At 42.7% G+C, this 15,101-nt stretch overlaps 1 protein-coding gene across 1 annotated transcript in view; it reads left to right on the top strand.

Moving 5' to 3' along the window:
* Positions 1 to 15,101, top strand: part of apba2b (amyloid beta (A4) precursor protein-binding, family A, member 2b) — a 359,367-nt gene that overhangs the window by 137,097 nt on the left and 207,169 nt on the right. Inside the window, exon 2 of the mRNA XM_060911219.1 lies at positions 2,922 to 2,966. The gene's annotated coding sequence lies outside the window, so the exon portion shown is untranslated. The remainder of the gene's footprint in view (positions 1 to 2,921; positions 2,967 to 15,101) is intronic.

The following is a 15,101-nucleotide window of genomic DNA, read 5'->3' as shown; positions in this document are numbered from 1 at the left end:
GCAGGTTCCCCAACAGAAGGTCTGGGGTTGGATAGCCCTCTCTCCTCGTTTTCCTCACGCTGTGAGAGGAGAATAAGACAGGTGAATGAATTACAGTATTTATAAGCAAGTGCTCAGTAATCTCACCATGCATGCCTACTGTACACAATAAACCCATCTCTTTAACCCAGGTCTGCTAAAGATGCTGCTTCGACATGGAGAGGAGCTTCCGCTAGTTTAATTGGTGGCAGTTTCTTGTGAACATGTTACATAATCTCTCTAGATATGCAGGATATTTATGCTGAAAATGTGTCCAAGACTGACTCTATACGAACCATGGCCTTGCTAAGAAATACTGCAGGCAGAGCAGGCGAGGGTGCTGCATTCATAAGTTCACAATTAGCATTTGGATGATGGGCAAAAGATCTTAAAAATTGCACGGTAATTCCAATCTCATTGGCAGTGGTCAGACCTCACACAAATAAATTCACTTGAATGGGCCTGGATGCAAGAATGTAAAAGGAATTAGCTTCCAATCGTGGTAAATTTTGCTTTTTGCCAAGTTTGTCTATGAGTGAAAAATCCTCATCTCATTATCTCTAGCCGCTTTATCCTGTTCTACAGGGTCGCAGGCAAGCTGGAGCCTATCCCAGCTGACTACGGGCAAAAGGCGGGGTACACCCTGGACAAGTCACCAGGTCATCACAGGGCTGACACATAGACACAGACAACCATTCACACTCACACCTACAGTCAATTTAGAGTCGCCAGTTAACCTAACCTGCATGTCTTTGGACTGTGGGGGAAACCGGAGCACCCGGAGGAAACCCACGCGGACGCGGGGAGAACATGCAAACTCCGCACAGAAAGGCCCTCGCCGGCCACGGGGCTCGAACCCGGACCTTCTTGCTGTGAGGCACCAGCGCTAACCACTACACCACCGTGCCACCTGTGAAAAATCCTTTTGCAGATTTACAAGCCTCAATGACAGGCATTGCCCAAATGCCCAATTTGTCCGACCAAGACGTTCGGGCAGAAATATTTTAGTGAGGTCGGCCCATTCGGGGACACCTACAGTATGGTCGGCTTCTTTAAGCACAAAAATGATTTTCGAGCGAGTACATTACAAAAAAACAAGACATATTAATAACTAGCATCCTCACCTCCCCTGTGATTGCCATTTATTTATTTTTCTTCCCGATTTGTAATGGCAATTCTGATTGGCTCGCTTCAGGCGCACGTGCGCATTTGTGCTTTTCATCACTGAGTGGTCACTGGTGCCCTCTACGTTTTCCCGGGTTGACTTCAGGATGTCCACATATGTATATGTAAAAAAGCTAGTGGTAAGTACATTCAGTGAATGGAAAGACATGCTTTTGTGTCTCAAATAGTAAACCACACTATAAAGGTTGTTTAATTTCCTCCTACATGCAATGGCAAACTGATTGATAAGACAGTACTGCAGTACAGACTTCTGTTTTATAATATTTTCAGTTTTACAATTCATCTTTGCAATATTGGGTAGTGGTTAGCACTGTCACCTCACAGCAAGAAGGTCCTGGGTTCGAGCCCCGGGGCCGGCGAGGGCCTTTCTGTGTGGAGTTTGCATGTTCTCCCCGTGTCCGCGTGGGTTTTCTCCGGGTGCTCCGGTTTCCCCCACAGTCCAAAGACATGCAGGTTAGGTTAACTGGTGACTCTAAATTGACCGTAGGTGTGAATGTGAGTGTGAATGGTTGTCTGTGTCTATGTGTCAGCCCTGTGATGACCTGGCGACTTGTCCAGGGTGTACCCCGCCTTTCGCCCGTAGTCAGCTGGGATAGGCTCCAGCTTGCCTGCGACCCTGTAGAAGGATAAAGTGGCTAGAGATAATGAGATGAGATGAATATTGGGGCGGCACGGTGGTGTAGTGGTTAGCACTGTCACCTCACAGCAAGAAGGTCCTGGGTTTGAGCCCAGCGGCCGGCGAGGGCCTTTCTGTGCGGAGTTTGCATGTTCTCCCCGCGTCCGCGTGGGTTTCCTCCGGGTGCTCCGGTTTCCCCCACAGTTCAAAGACATGCAGGTTAGGTTAACTGGTGGCTCTAAATTGACCGTAGGTGTGAATGTGAGTGTGAATGGTTGTTTGTCTCTGTGTCAGCCCTGCGATAACCTGGTGACTTGTCCAGGGTGTACCCCGCCTCTCGCCCATAGTCAGCTGGGATAGGCTCCAGCTTGCCTGCAACCCTGTAGAACAGGATAAGCAGCTACAGATAATGGATGGATGGATAGATGGATCTTTGCAATATTGCTAGTCATGGTTATAGGCTAAACAAAGTGTGTTTTGTGTCCTAAACTCTGTATAAAAAGACGTGTTACGTACTAGTACCGTAGTAAGTTTGACATATATGATACTGATTTATGTTTCATATTTTCAGGGCTTGTCTTGTTCTTCTGCTGCAGAAATAAATTTTGTTTAAAAAAAAAAAACGTATTTTTGTGTACTTGAAAACTTGTTGAAATACCACAAAATTTTAGGCCAAAAGTTTCCCCACTTTCAAGGGGGGCAAAAAATTTTTGAGGCCATTTGGCCTGCAGGGCAAAAGGTGTCAAAAGTTAACGTTGAGGCCTGATTTATGCAGCTTGAACTATAAGGTGAAAGGAAATAAGAAATGAGCCGTGATTTCTTAAAAATATATTATGGAGGAATTCATTATTACTTCACTTTTTTCTTGTTTTGTTCTTAATACTGAATTTCCACTACACCTCAGTAAAGAAAACATTATTACTAAACTTATGTTAGAAAATTATGTGGATTATTGTAACCTTCATGGCTGTATGGATTACTTTTTGTTTCTTCAAAGATATTTTTGAACTAACTTTCTTATAGTACAGCCGCACAGATCTGATGTGTCGCCACGTTTTTGAAGCAAACACTCTTCTCTTACACTCTTTTTGCTTTGTTGCAGGTCTGTGCTTGAACGATAAAGAACCCCTTCATCTAATAGCTCTTGGTAAGTGTAAGCTATATGTTCTGCATTGGAGTAATTGGTGCAAATAGAATGCACAAATAGGCACATTGGCGTGCTTATTTTCCCAGCAGTGTCCCTTAGGAGGTTAAACAGGATCTCAGCTTATCCTGGTTTCACTTTCAAGACACTGGCAGCAAAGCAGTTTCAAAACATTGACAACCTGCTGCGTGATTGCAATTATGGCCTGATTATTTGCGCTTTACATAGGTAATAATTTACTTTCCCTTTTTTTTAATTTTGCAAAACATACCTTTTCTTTTATTGCATGTGTCTTGATTTTTATAGCAACACAGTGACATTTATACCATGACAATGAACTAAAATGTTTTAATTAACTAGCGATCTGGAAAAAGCATGCTAGAGCATATTTTCTGAATTGGCAATCTAATTTTTGCTCATGCTGTAACTCTGCTGAGTCAAAGGTTATGACGTAAAATGAATGTCATTCTTTTATAAGGGCGGCACGGTGGTGTAGTGGTTAGCACTGTTGCCTCACAGCAAGAAGGTCCGGGTTCGAGCCCCATGGCCGGCGAGGGCCTTTCTGTGTGGAGTTTACATGTTTTCCCCGTGTCCACGTGGGTTTCCTCCGGGTGCTCCGGTTTCCCCCACAGTCCAAAGACATGCAGGTTAGGTTAACTGGTGACTCTAAATTGACCGTAGGTGTGAATGTGAGTGTGAATGGTTGTCTGTGTCTATGTGTCAGCCCTGTGATGACCTGGCGACTTGTCCAGGGTGTACCCCGCCTTTCGCCCGTAGTCAGCTGGGATAGGCTCCAGCTTGCCTGCGACCCTGTAGAACAGGATAAAGCGGCTAGAGATAATGAGATGAGATGAGATTCTTTTAGAAATTTAGCAAAAAAAAAACCCAAAAAACCCATGGGCGGCACGGTGGTGTAGTGGTTAGCACTGTAGCCTCACAGCAAGAAGGTTCTGGGTTCGAGCCCAGCAGCCGGCGGGGGCCTTTCTGTGTGGAGTTTGCATGTTCTCCACGTGCCTGCGTGGGTTTCCTCTGGATGCTCTGGTTTCCCCTACAGTCCAAAGACATGCAGGTTAGGCTAATTGGTGGCTCTAAATTGACTGTGGGTGTGAATGTGAGTGTGAATGCTTGTTTGTCTCTGTGTCAGACCTGTGATGATCTGACGACTTGTCCAGGGTGTACCCCGCCTTTCGCCCATAGTCAGCTGGGATAGGCTCCAGCTTGCCCATGACCCTGCACAGGATAAGTGGCTACAGATAATCAATGGATCTCATTACCCTGGTACCTGTCAAGGGGTGGGATAGGCAGCAAGAGAACACTCAGTTCTTGAAGTTGATGTGTTGGAAGCAGGAAAAATGGGCAAGCGTAAGGATCTGAGCGACTTTGCAACTTTAACAAGGGCCAAATTGTGATAGTGAGATGACTGGGCCTGAGCATCTTCAAAATGGTACATCTTGTGGGGTGTTCCTGGTGTGCAGTGGTTAGTACCTACCAAAAGTGGTCCAAGGAAGGACAACCGGTGACAGGATCATGGGTATCGAAGGCTCATTGATTCACATGGTTCAGGAAGGCTAGCCCATATGGTCCAGTCCCACAGAAGAGCTACTGTAGCACAAACTGCTGAAAAAGTTAAGCTGGCTAAAACAGAAAGGTGTTTTAAAATTTTTCAGCAGTTTGTGATACAGTAGCTCATCTAGCCATCACAATTTGGCCCTTTGTCAAAGTCGCTCGGATCCTTACGCTTGCCCATTTTCCCTGCTTCCAACACATCGACTTTAAGAACTGACTGTTCTCTTGCTTGACAGGTGCCGTTGTAATGAGATAATCAATATTATTCACTTCGCCTTCACTTCAGTGTTTTTAATTTTATGGCTGATCGGTGTATACAGTGTGTTTGCAGTTATAATACCCTTATTAAAAGTTAGTGCTGCAGTCAGTGTTGCCATGTCTTCAGTATTTGAATGAAACTGGGATAAATATTTAAATTTGTGGTTATTGTAGGATTTTAATCAAAGAAAAATGATGAATTTAATTCCCCAGCTGACTGGTAATAATTACAAGAGAAACACAATTTTAGCTCATCTGGTAAACACATTTCTATGCACATACTTTCACAATGTTTGGTTAAAAAAAATTAAAAACTAATTTACAAGATGTTTCCTTGATCCCAAATGAATTATCCAAAGTGCTTGACTTTTGATTGCTCACTTCTGCACTACAAGGCTACTAGAGCTAACAAGTACCTTGGTTCTGTTTGACTTAAATTCTTTTCCATAGACACATGTTCAGTTCCTCAAATTACTTGTTTGAAACATAATCTCAGGTTATGTAAGGTATGCAATGTCATTTTTAAATACAGCCTGTATAAGTTACAGACTTGGGAGTTGAGGAAAAAAGATTCTGGCTGTCCAAGATGGCTGCCCCATAATACTACAGTGTTGAGCTACACAGTGAGGTTTTATTCATGTTAATCTTTTCTAAGATGATTTTTGTTTCTTCTTCTTCTTTGTGATACAGTATCAGTGTACACCATCTCAACCCACATGTTCATTAAGTCTTCTCAATGACATGAAATTGATTCTAATAAGAACTAGCCAGTTAAATCCGAGCATTTCGTTATAGGCTTAAACTGCACAGACAATAATTATGTAACTATCAACACATCATCATGCGCATGATGATGAACAGGTAGTGCCAAGGAAAGGGTGGAGGTCATCTGGACCTGTCAGGACACTGACAGGGACCTGCTTGTTTGCGTTCATACAATTTTAATGCTTGAATAGTGGATTTGTACACAAAGATCATGCAGCAAGCATTATGCAGCAGCTAAACCAATAATAATCATGTAGGATTACTGCCCTGAATCTGTAATCTGATATTCAACACTGCAACACCCCTGAGAAATAATAATAGCCAGAAATTATATTTAAATAATATTCCCGTTATACCAAATGCTGTTGATAATTTAAGAAATGTTTGGTGGATAATGTCTGCTTTTTTAGCTTTGTATTGGCACTGTAAGGCTAAAGTAGCTAACATAATGAAAGTTACATCCCTTGGTTTCACATGATACCAAACTGGGAGCTCAATATTCTAATAAGGCTGGGTAGAAAATCTAGAAATAAACCTATAGTGGGTAGTAAAAATAGAAGTATTTCTGATTTAAACGTAGGACAGCATTTAGGTTTCAGAGAACTCATAATGTACTTAATTCCAATACTGGCCTCATAGCTAAGGTGCAAAATGAAAGACGTGAAGTACCTTGGGGTTTGTAAGAAAGCCTATCCATTCATTATCCGTAACCGCTTATCCTGTGCAGGGTCGCAGGCAAGCTGGAGCCTATCCCAACTGACTATGTGCGAGAGGCGGGATACACCCTGGATAAGTTGCCAGGTCATCACAGGGCTGACACATAGACACAGACAACCATTCACACTCACATTCACGCCTACGGTCAATTTAGAGCCACCAATTAGCCTAACCTGCATGTCTTTGGACTGTTGGGGAAACCGGAGCACCCGGAGGAAACCCACACAGACACAGGGAGAACATGCAAACTCCACACAGAAAGGCCCCCGTTGGCCACTGGGCTCGAACCCAGAACCTTCTTGCTGTGAGGCGACAGTGCTAACCACTACACCATGGTGCTGCCCTCTAAGAAAGCCTATTTCTTTATTATTCATGTACGTGTGTCTTGATCTGATCAGGTAGCTTTTTTATTTATAGAAGGGTTTTTTTTTTTAAATAGAAGACATAATGAATCTTCTTTGAGGTTGGGATGCTGAATGTGTTTTGTTATCAGGCAGAGCCACTCTTGTCCAGACCTTTAATGTGCTTTCATAATGAAACTTGTTTGGCTGGGTGTTGAAGCCGCACTGATTTTTATCAAACCAGAAGCCTGTGAGGTTATGCAGCAGTGCGGTGTTTCTCAAGATAGAAATTGACCAAATTTGTTTCAGTCTCTGCATCTGTTGTGTGGCAAGATATACAGATGCAGTGAATCTTGGTAGGTGAAGTACACTACAGTGCTATCCCATACACATACGAATTTTAGTTAAATAGCACATGTGAGGTGGAGACGAGCATAATGTTGGGTTTCTTTGAAGATGAAGAGGGTGGAGGTGGAGAGAAAAACAACAGCTGAGCAAGTCCAGACCACCGCTCCCCTCTCATCAGCAGCCAGCCCACCGTCATCAATTATTCATCCTTTTCTTCACTGCATAATTTATAGCAGTGCTTTTCCATCTGAGTCCTGGACACCCCAGCATATGCATCGCATGGTTTAAGTTTTCCTGCTCTAAGTGATGTATTTCTGCCTTTTCAGTGCTGTCAGAAAGGTGTCACTCTATGGCTGGCAAGAAAAGAATGCAAAGGCAAACACCCAAACAGCACGACAGTCACCAAACTGTTATGGGTTCTTCTCTTTGGAATGTAAATAGTCTAAACAGCAAATCACAACTGGGTCATGCCAAGAAAGCATGGCCTAAATCTGGTGGATGGGTATTAGATCTATCACTGCTACTCAGATGTCACAGAAGTCAGTAAAGCTGTAATCAGCTAAAAGCAGAGAGTGACAGTGAAACAAATGGGAGTCAAAAGTTGTTGGATATAACCACATAATGTTTTTGGGGAACCATCCAAGAATCAGGCACATATGTACAACAATGCTGAATACAAACACCAAAGAGCTGGATAATAAGGAAAATAGGAATCTACAGTATGAAGACACGGAAGAATTGCACGGCAAAGAACATATACAAGCACAGAGGTATAAACAGAAATTAAAGAGACAAGACAAGAATAATTACAAAGAACAACGGGTGTTTTCAGAGATCTGGAGCAGGAGAAACAAAAATTATGAAAAAACAGGAAGTAAATGTGAGGCAAATGGGATTCTAGCTGTATATCATATTATAATAATTAGCAATTATTCCATGAAATCGAGTCATACATGAGCTGATAGCCGATGAGGCGCATGGCACCGAGTTGGCTATAAGCCATGTATGACAAGATTTGAGTGGAATAACTATTTCATTCTATACACATTCGCTGGATTTTGAGAAACAGAGCATTTTTATTTTTATTTTTTGCAAATTCGATAAATAAAACCTTTATACAAAACATCCAACAAAATCATTTCCACTTAACAAACCGGTGAAATGACAATAGCAGTTTGTGAAAAATGCTATAATAATGATTCTTGAAAAACAAAAAAAGATACGTTCTTACCATCAAATACTTTTATTCCAATTTTTTATGCCTCCGCCACCGTAAGGTGCAGGAGGCATTATGTTTTTGGGTTGTCCGTCTGTCCGTCCGTGCGTGCGTGCGTCCGTCCCGAAACCTTGTGAACACGATATCTCAAAGGCTAATGAAAGGAATTTCACCAAACTTTCACCATTTGTGTGCTTTGGGACAAACATGAACTGATTAGATTTTGAGATCAAAAGGTCTAAGGTCAAGGTCACTGTGAGGTCAAATGTCTGTCCGAAAACCTTGTGAACACAATATCTCCAAGGCAAATGAAAGGAATTTCACCAAACTTTCATCATTTGTGCATTTGGGGACAAAGATAAACTGATTAGATTTTGAGATCAAAAGGTCTAAGGTCAAGGTCACTGTGAGGTCAAATGTCTGTCCGAAAACCTTGTGGACACAATATCTCCAAGGCTAATACAAGTAATTTCACCAGGTCAAGATTACTGTGAGGTCAAATGTCCATCCCCAAATCACAACTTAATAAGGCGTGTAGTCTACTGGGCAGAGGCATCCCCATCGACGCCGTTGGCGTTGAGTTCTATCTAGTTTTTTTGTATTTTTAGGGGTTTTATTTTCAAGTAGAGTTTTTATTTCGTCCTCGGTTGGTTCAGCAACATGTTCCGCCATTTTGTTTTTCTCTTCTCATGGTATATGAGCTGATAGCCTAGTAGTAGAGCAGCCAATCAGAGTGCACGACTGCTCATATCCAGCGAATGTGGATAAAATAATAATATATATCACTCATAAAAAAATTTCTGTGCAGGGATTGGCCAAGGATAGCTCATGTGACAAAATAATTTCACCATTGATTAAACAATGTATCTCGTGACGTCAAAAAAAAAAAATAGATATGCTGTGAGTCAGGCATGGGATATCCTGGATATACCATGAAAGCATGTCACAATTTCAAGTTATACAGCCGGCTCGAGTCACAGCTGTGGCTCCACGAGCATTTCTGTGTGTAGATCTATGTATCATGATCATGCCAAGCGAGGCAGGAGATAGCACGGTACATTATACGTGCAGGTCGAAGGTCGCGCCGACGTAAACAACAAACATGGCTGTTTCCAGTGAGTTCATGCTGAGATTCAAGCTTAACACTTTTTTAGTTTGGAATTTTTTGATGAGGGATATAAATCAAATATGCAATTTACTGAGAGGCTCGGGTGGCACGGTGGTGTAGTGGTTAGCGCTGTCGCCTCACAGCAAGAAGGTCCGGGTTCGAGCCCCGTGGCTGGCGAGGGCCTTTCTGTGCGGAGTTTGCATGTTCTCCCCGTGTCCGCGTGGGTTTCCTCCGGGTGCTCCGGTTTCCCCCACAGTCCAAAGACATGCAGGTTAGGTTAACTGGTGACTCTAAATTGACCGTAGGTGTGAATGTGAGTGTGAATGGTTGTCTGTGTCTATGTGTCAGCCCTGTGATGACCTGGCGACTTGTCCAGGGTGTACCCCGCCTTTCGCCTGTAGTCAGCTGGGATAGGCTCCAGCTTGCCTGCGACCCTGTAGAACAGGATAAAGCAGCTAGAGATAATGAGATGAGACTGAGAGGCTCTGGTTGCAATTATGGATTCTCTTTGGTGACTGGCGTAGTGCTATTTTCTGAGGGGCCAGTCACCTCAGAGAATCCATAATTGCAACCAGAGCCTCTCAGTGCATATATTTGATTATTAGTCTTGTTAAAAACTTAAATTTAAGTGAGTTTGTACCTATCTTGCTTGACTTTAACTGCAACCTAACTGGGTGGGGTAAAGACACCTCTTTCTCTCACACACTCACTTTCAGTAACTGCTTTATCCTGGTCAGGTTCGAGGTTGAGTCTGTCATGGGATGCAGTCCATCGCAGGGCACCACACACACACACACACACACACACACACACACACACACACACACACACACATATATCATTTGTCCTCTGAGACTTGTGGCTGCATCCAAAATAATACACTATATAACACACCAATAACTGGAAACAAAGACTGCAGTGGTGCTATTATCAATAGCCGTATTGATTCTGTGTGTTATCTAATAAAGTCTCCTCCTCTAAACGATTAGACAGATTCATGCAAAAAGGTCCATCCATCCATTATCTGTAACCACTTATCCTGTACAGGGTCGCGGGCAAGCTGGATCCTATCCCAGCTGACTATGGGTGAGAGGCAGGGTACACCCTGGACAAGTCGCCAGGTTATCGCAGGGCTGACACACAGAGGTGGTGTTTACATTAGACCGTATCCGTATCGTTTTCGTTGCAGATGCACTGTCCGTGCACATTAAAACGCTGGAAAACGACTCCACAGGCGGAACAGTTTGAATCCGCCAGGGCCCACGTATTCAACCCAGTACGTATCTGATCCGGTGCTGTGTAAACATTGAGGAACGAGGATACGCAGTGCTGAGCTCTAGCTGACGTCGTCATTGGACAACGTCACTGTGACATCCACCTTCCTGATTCGCTGGCGTTGATCATGCCACGTTGGTCATGTGAATGAGCAATACAGGAAGTGTGTTGAGGAAGTCATTAAGTGAATGAGCAATACAGGAAGTGTGTTGGTTACCGTAGCACTAAATAGTCTTGTTGTAATCGCAAAAAACGGCCGTTCTGCGAGGTGAAGAGTGTACCGAACACTGTTAGATCCTTCTAGCATAATCACGAAGGCCATACACGGTGTAAAAAAGGCGTCATTGTAGTACCAGTACCGCCGATAACAGACTGGCATACTTCATTTTTTACAACGACATCCTTCCACTTGCAAGTGGTGAGTGACTTGCACATGCCCGATATGCACTGGGATCATGTGACGTGCCGTCTAATTAGTCATGTGATTAGCGTATCTGTGTATTGGCGTTGCTGTGTGCACGGGGAACGGTTTTGTTGCGGGCACAGAAATTTTGTGTGTGTACGCGAATCATTTTAAAAACGTTAATCTGATGATCCGCTGATTCGAAATAATGTAAACAGGGCCAGAGACAAACAACCATTCACACTCGCATTCACACCTACGGTCAATTCAGAGCCACCAATTAGCCTAACCTGCATGTCTTTGGACTGTGGGGGAAACCGGAGCACCCGGAGGAAACCCACACAGACATGGGGAGAACATGCAAACTCCACACAGAAAGGCCTCATCAGCCACTGGGCTCGAACCCAGAACCTTCAGAACCACTACACCACCGTGCAACCATGTTTCAAAAAATTTGATATTATTTGAGATGTAAATATCCCAGAAACTACATAGTCTAGGCAAATGAAACTGAACAGGCTTCATGTTGAGCAATATAAAATTTACTCCTCAAAATTTTAATGAGAAATTCAAAGGTATGTGGATTCCATGAACTATTTCACAAATTTTCAATATGTGTGCTGCCTGAGACACAGACACACAGCCTTCCTCTTTGAACTTTTTCTGCCATGTCCAAATCTGCATTGCAGTTGGTGTATTTTTAGAGAATTCTCTCATAAACGCACGCTGTACAGTCTTGTTCGACTGTGTTTGAGCGTACTCTAACACACAAAACGCCTTTTTTTTCCAGTGAATGCCATTTCTATAGCTAAAAAGATAAAAACAAAAAACATTAAAGATAAAATTTTGACTTGTTTCCACACACGCTGTTAAAATTTGAGGTCAATTGAACAATAATTGGTGAAGTTATTAGATTGTGAATGACATCAAATTTTTTTGAAACACCCTGTATACCAGATGTCTCTTTTCATCACATTATAATTATCCATATTTCTTAGTGTGCATGCTAGAAATGTAGGTATATTCAGAACTTTAGAATTGTTATATAAGTATTCAAAGCTTGTGTGAGTCACTGTGATTCTCACTTCTACATAATGACTCTTTCTCTCTTTGCAAGTTGAGTAAAAAAAAAAAAATTGCGAGGAAATGCAGGTATTCTTTGATCAAACGGAAACACCCGTAATACAGTATGAGATTAGCATAAGACTTCCTGGATATGAGGACTTTTAAAAGCACACTGTCAGCACGCTGTCATGTGGCGTTTGCTTATTCCATGCATGCACATAAATATTTGTGCACATAATTTTCGATGGAGCAGGCTCAGATCTCTTAAATGAGACTCTACGTGGTAGGATAAACTATATCCCAGCCACACTTTTATTTGAAACTATATAACGGAGGATCTAATACAGAACGTGTATGCAATTATATATAACACCCTTATGAAGAGTTAGTGCTGTAGTAAGTGTTGCTATGTCTGCAGTTTTCATGCAAAACTGGGCTAAATTTTTTAATGTGCTTCCACTGGAGGATTTTACAGACTAATCGAAAGAGAAGGAGTTTTAATAATGACTTTTCCCACATGGCTGGAACTAATTACTCCATCCACCATTTCTAATAGATCACTGCTTCAGGGGAACTGACTGTTTCGGCCTCTGACGACTCAGAGAACTACACATGAACACTGTAGTTCAGATTGTAAAACAGTACATAGATTACATACAGTATTAGTGGTGAAGTGTGCGTTCCAGGATACTTTTCTGCTCACCATGGTTGGAAAGAGTGCTTATTTGAGTTACTGTAGTCTTTCTGTCACATTGAACCAGTCTGTGGTGGGTTTCCCAGTAATGTTGCACTTTAGAGCTAAAGAGTGAGTTTAAAGTGCATATCACGGGTAAATTCAGGAGCAAGATCAATGTAATTGCCCTATTTTATATTAAACTTTGGTCAAATATCTGTCACATTTTGCATTTTGTGCAATTTTTTTAGCTTGCGCAATACCAGAAAAATTCAGTTGAAATCAAGCCATTTGAGGCGAATTGGTCCGCCTCTGAAAAAACTTGGCATTTGGATTTCCCGGGAAACATTGATTTTCGTGACGTCGTGTGCGGGACGCCTCCCTCTGGATCCTACGTCAGCACTGGTTTGTTTATGAGAAAACGACCTGGTGGTTTTCTGCAAATTTCTTCAACGTTATCACATAATTATTAAAATGGTTAACAGATGTATCATAGGAGGGTGTAGCAGCACCAATCTTGATGGGATTAGTACTCATCGTTTCCCAAAAGACCGGACAATGACAGAGAAACGGGAGCGCTTGGTCTACACAGGCTGTGCACTGAAACCGTGCAAAGCTCGCGCAGCCTGCTGGCGCTTCCGCAGATAACGTCACGATTCTGGCTCCAGACTCCCTTGGGATTTTTCCAGATGCGTTTTGTTATTTTATTTTTTTCTGCTGTAGACAGATGGCCTTGTGCAAAATTACCCTTCTGGATGAGTGTGTAAAGGGACATACTTTCATATAAAAAACCCCGAAATTGGTCCAGAATATGCCCTTTAAAGTTGCTCTTAAAGGTAGACTTCCTTTCAGAATTTTCAAGTGTAGGTCATATAAAGAATTTTCCCTGACACTCAATTATTTATTTTTTTTTAGTGGACCGAAAGCTAGTGAATTTGAATCAGACTTCCAATTTTATTATTATTATTTTTAAAGAGAACAGTTAATGAATTTAGGGCCATGTGGCCTTAAATTCACTGCTAGTTTTTCTTGCTTCACCATGACCCAATTCAACATACTATGCCATGCATCATGTGGTGGATTTTCGCCGTTTGCGCAAGGCATTGTGGGATACAAATTTGAAACAGGAGAGAAAAATGGAGGACATGAATGAAATGTGAAAGACCGACTACAGTAACGGAAAGCGAGAAGAAAAGATGTTATGTTGCGAAGGAAAGGAAACGCAGGACCAAACTAATAAATATCAGCAGTCAGCGAGCACCTCGGTGTGATCAGCTGTTCGTTTAGTGACAGAATGATGTAACGGTCAGTGCACGATCAAAGGTAAACCTGTAGATGGCAGTAATGCAACACTGGATGCCAGCTGCTGTAAAACCCAAAAGAAGAAGAAGGCAAACCTGCGCATGTGTACACAGACTTCCTCTGTCTGCTTAACTGCGCGAAGCGAGCGATTTCATGCACATTATTTGCTAGGGAATCCCTTCAAATTAAATAACTTCCCAGCCGCAGAGTGGCCTGTTTTTTTTGTTTGTTTGTTTTTTTGAGATATTACAGGAATAAACATACATCACAATGACCAACTTTCAGAGGGAACTAAATTTCACTGATTTTATGAAATCGAAAAGCCGTCTAGCTTTAAGCAGCGAACGGTGTCTCTGTACGTGGTTTTCCGGAAAACACTCGTAAGAAGGACTCTTAAGAGCAACTTTGCTAAGAGCTTCTTTGCAATTCATGTCCTCGCGAATTGCAATTGCAGTCAATGAGGTCACATGGTGTTCGTTTTTAAATCAAAAAACAATGAAATATAAAGTGCCTAAAATATGTTAATATATTGTATAGTTGACAAGCAGGGCGGCACGGTGGTGTAGTGGTTAGCGCTGTCGCTTCACAGCAAGAAGGTCCGGGTTCGAGCCCCGTGGCTGGCGAGGGCCTTTCTGTGTGGAGTTTGCATGTTGTCCACGTGGGTTTCCTCCGGGTGCTCCAGTTTCCCCCACAGTCCAAAGACATGGTGGCTCTAAATTGACCGTGGGTGTGAATGTGAGTGTGAATGGTTGTTTGTCTCGATGTGTCAGCCCTGCAATGATTTGGCGACTTGTCCAGGATGTACCCCGCCTCTCACCCATGGTCAGCTGGGATAGGCTCCAGCTTGCCTGCGACCCTGTAGAACAGGATAAAGCGGCGAGAGATAATGAGATGAGATACAGACACTTTTCCCTGTGCCTGCTCATTTCATTGTTCCCCAACCAAGAGCCTAATTTCCTTTATAAATATCAGCATGCAGCTGGGGCTACGTTTACATTAGACCGTATCTGTCTCGTTTTCTTTGCGGATTCACTGTCCGTTTACATTAAACCGCCTGGAAACGCCGGGAAACGGGAATCCGCCAGCGTCCACGTATTCAAT

This window comes from Neoarius graeffei, chromosome 27 (assembly GCF_027579695.1).
Source record: "Neoarius graeffei isolate fNeoGra1 chromosome 27, fNeoGra1.pri, whole genome shotgun sequence".
In the NCBI taxonomy this organism is placed as follows: domain Eukaryota; kingdom Metazoa; phylum Chordata; class Actinopteri; order Siluriformes; family Ariidae; genus Neoarius; species Neoarius graeffei.
Note: the sequence above shows the minus strand (reverse complement) of the source record. Positions and strands in the feature narration are given on the sequence as shown.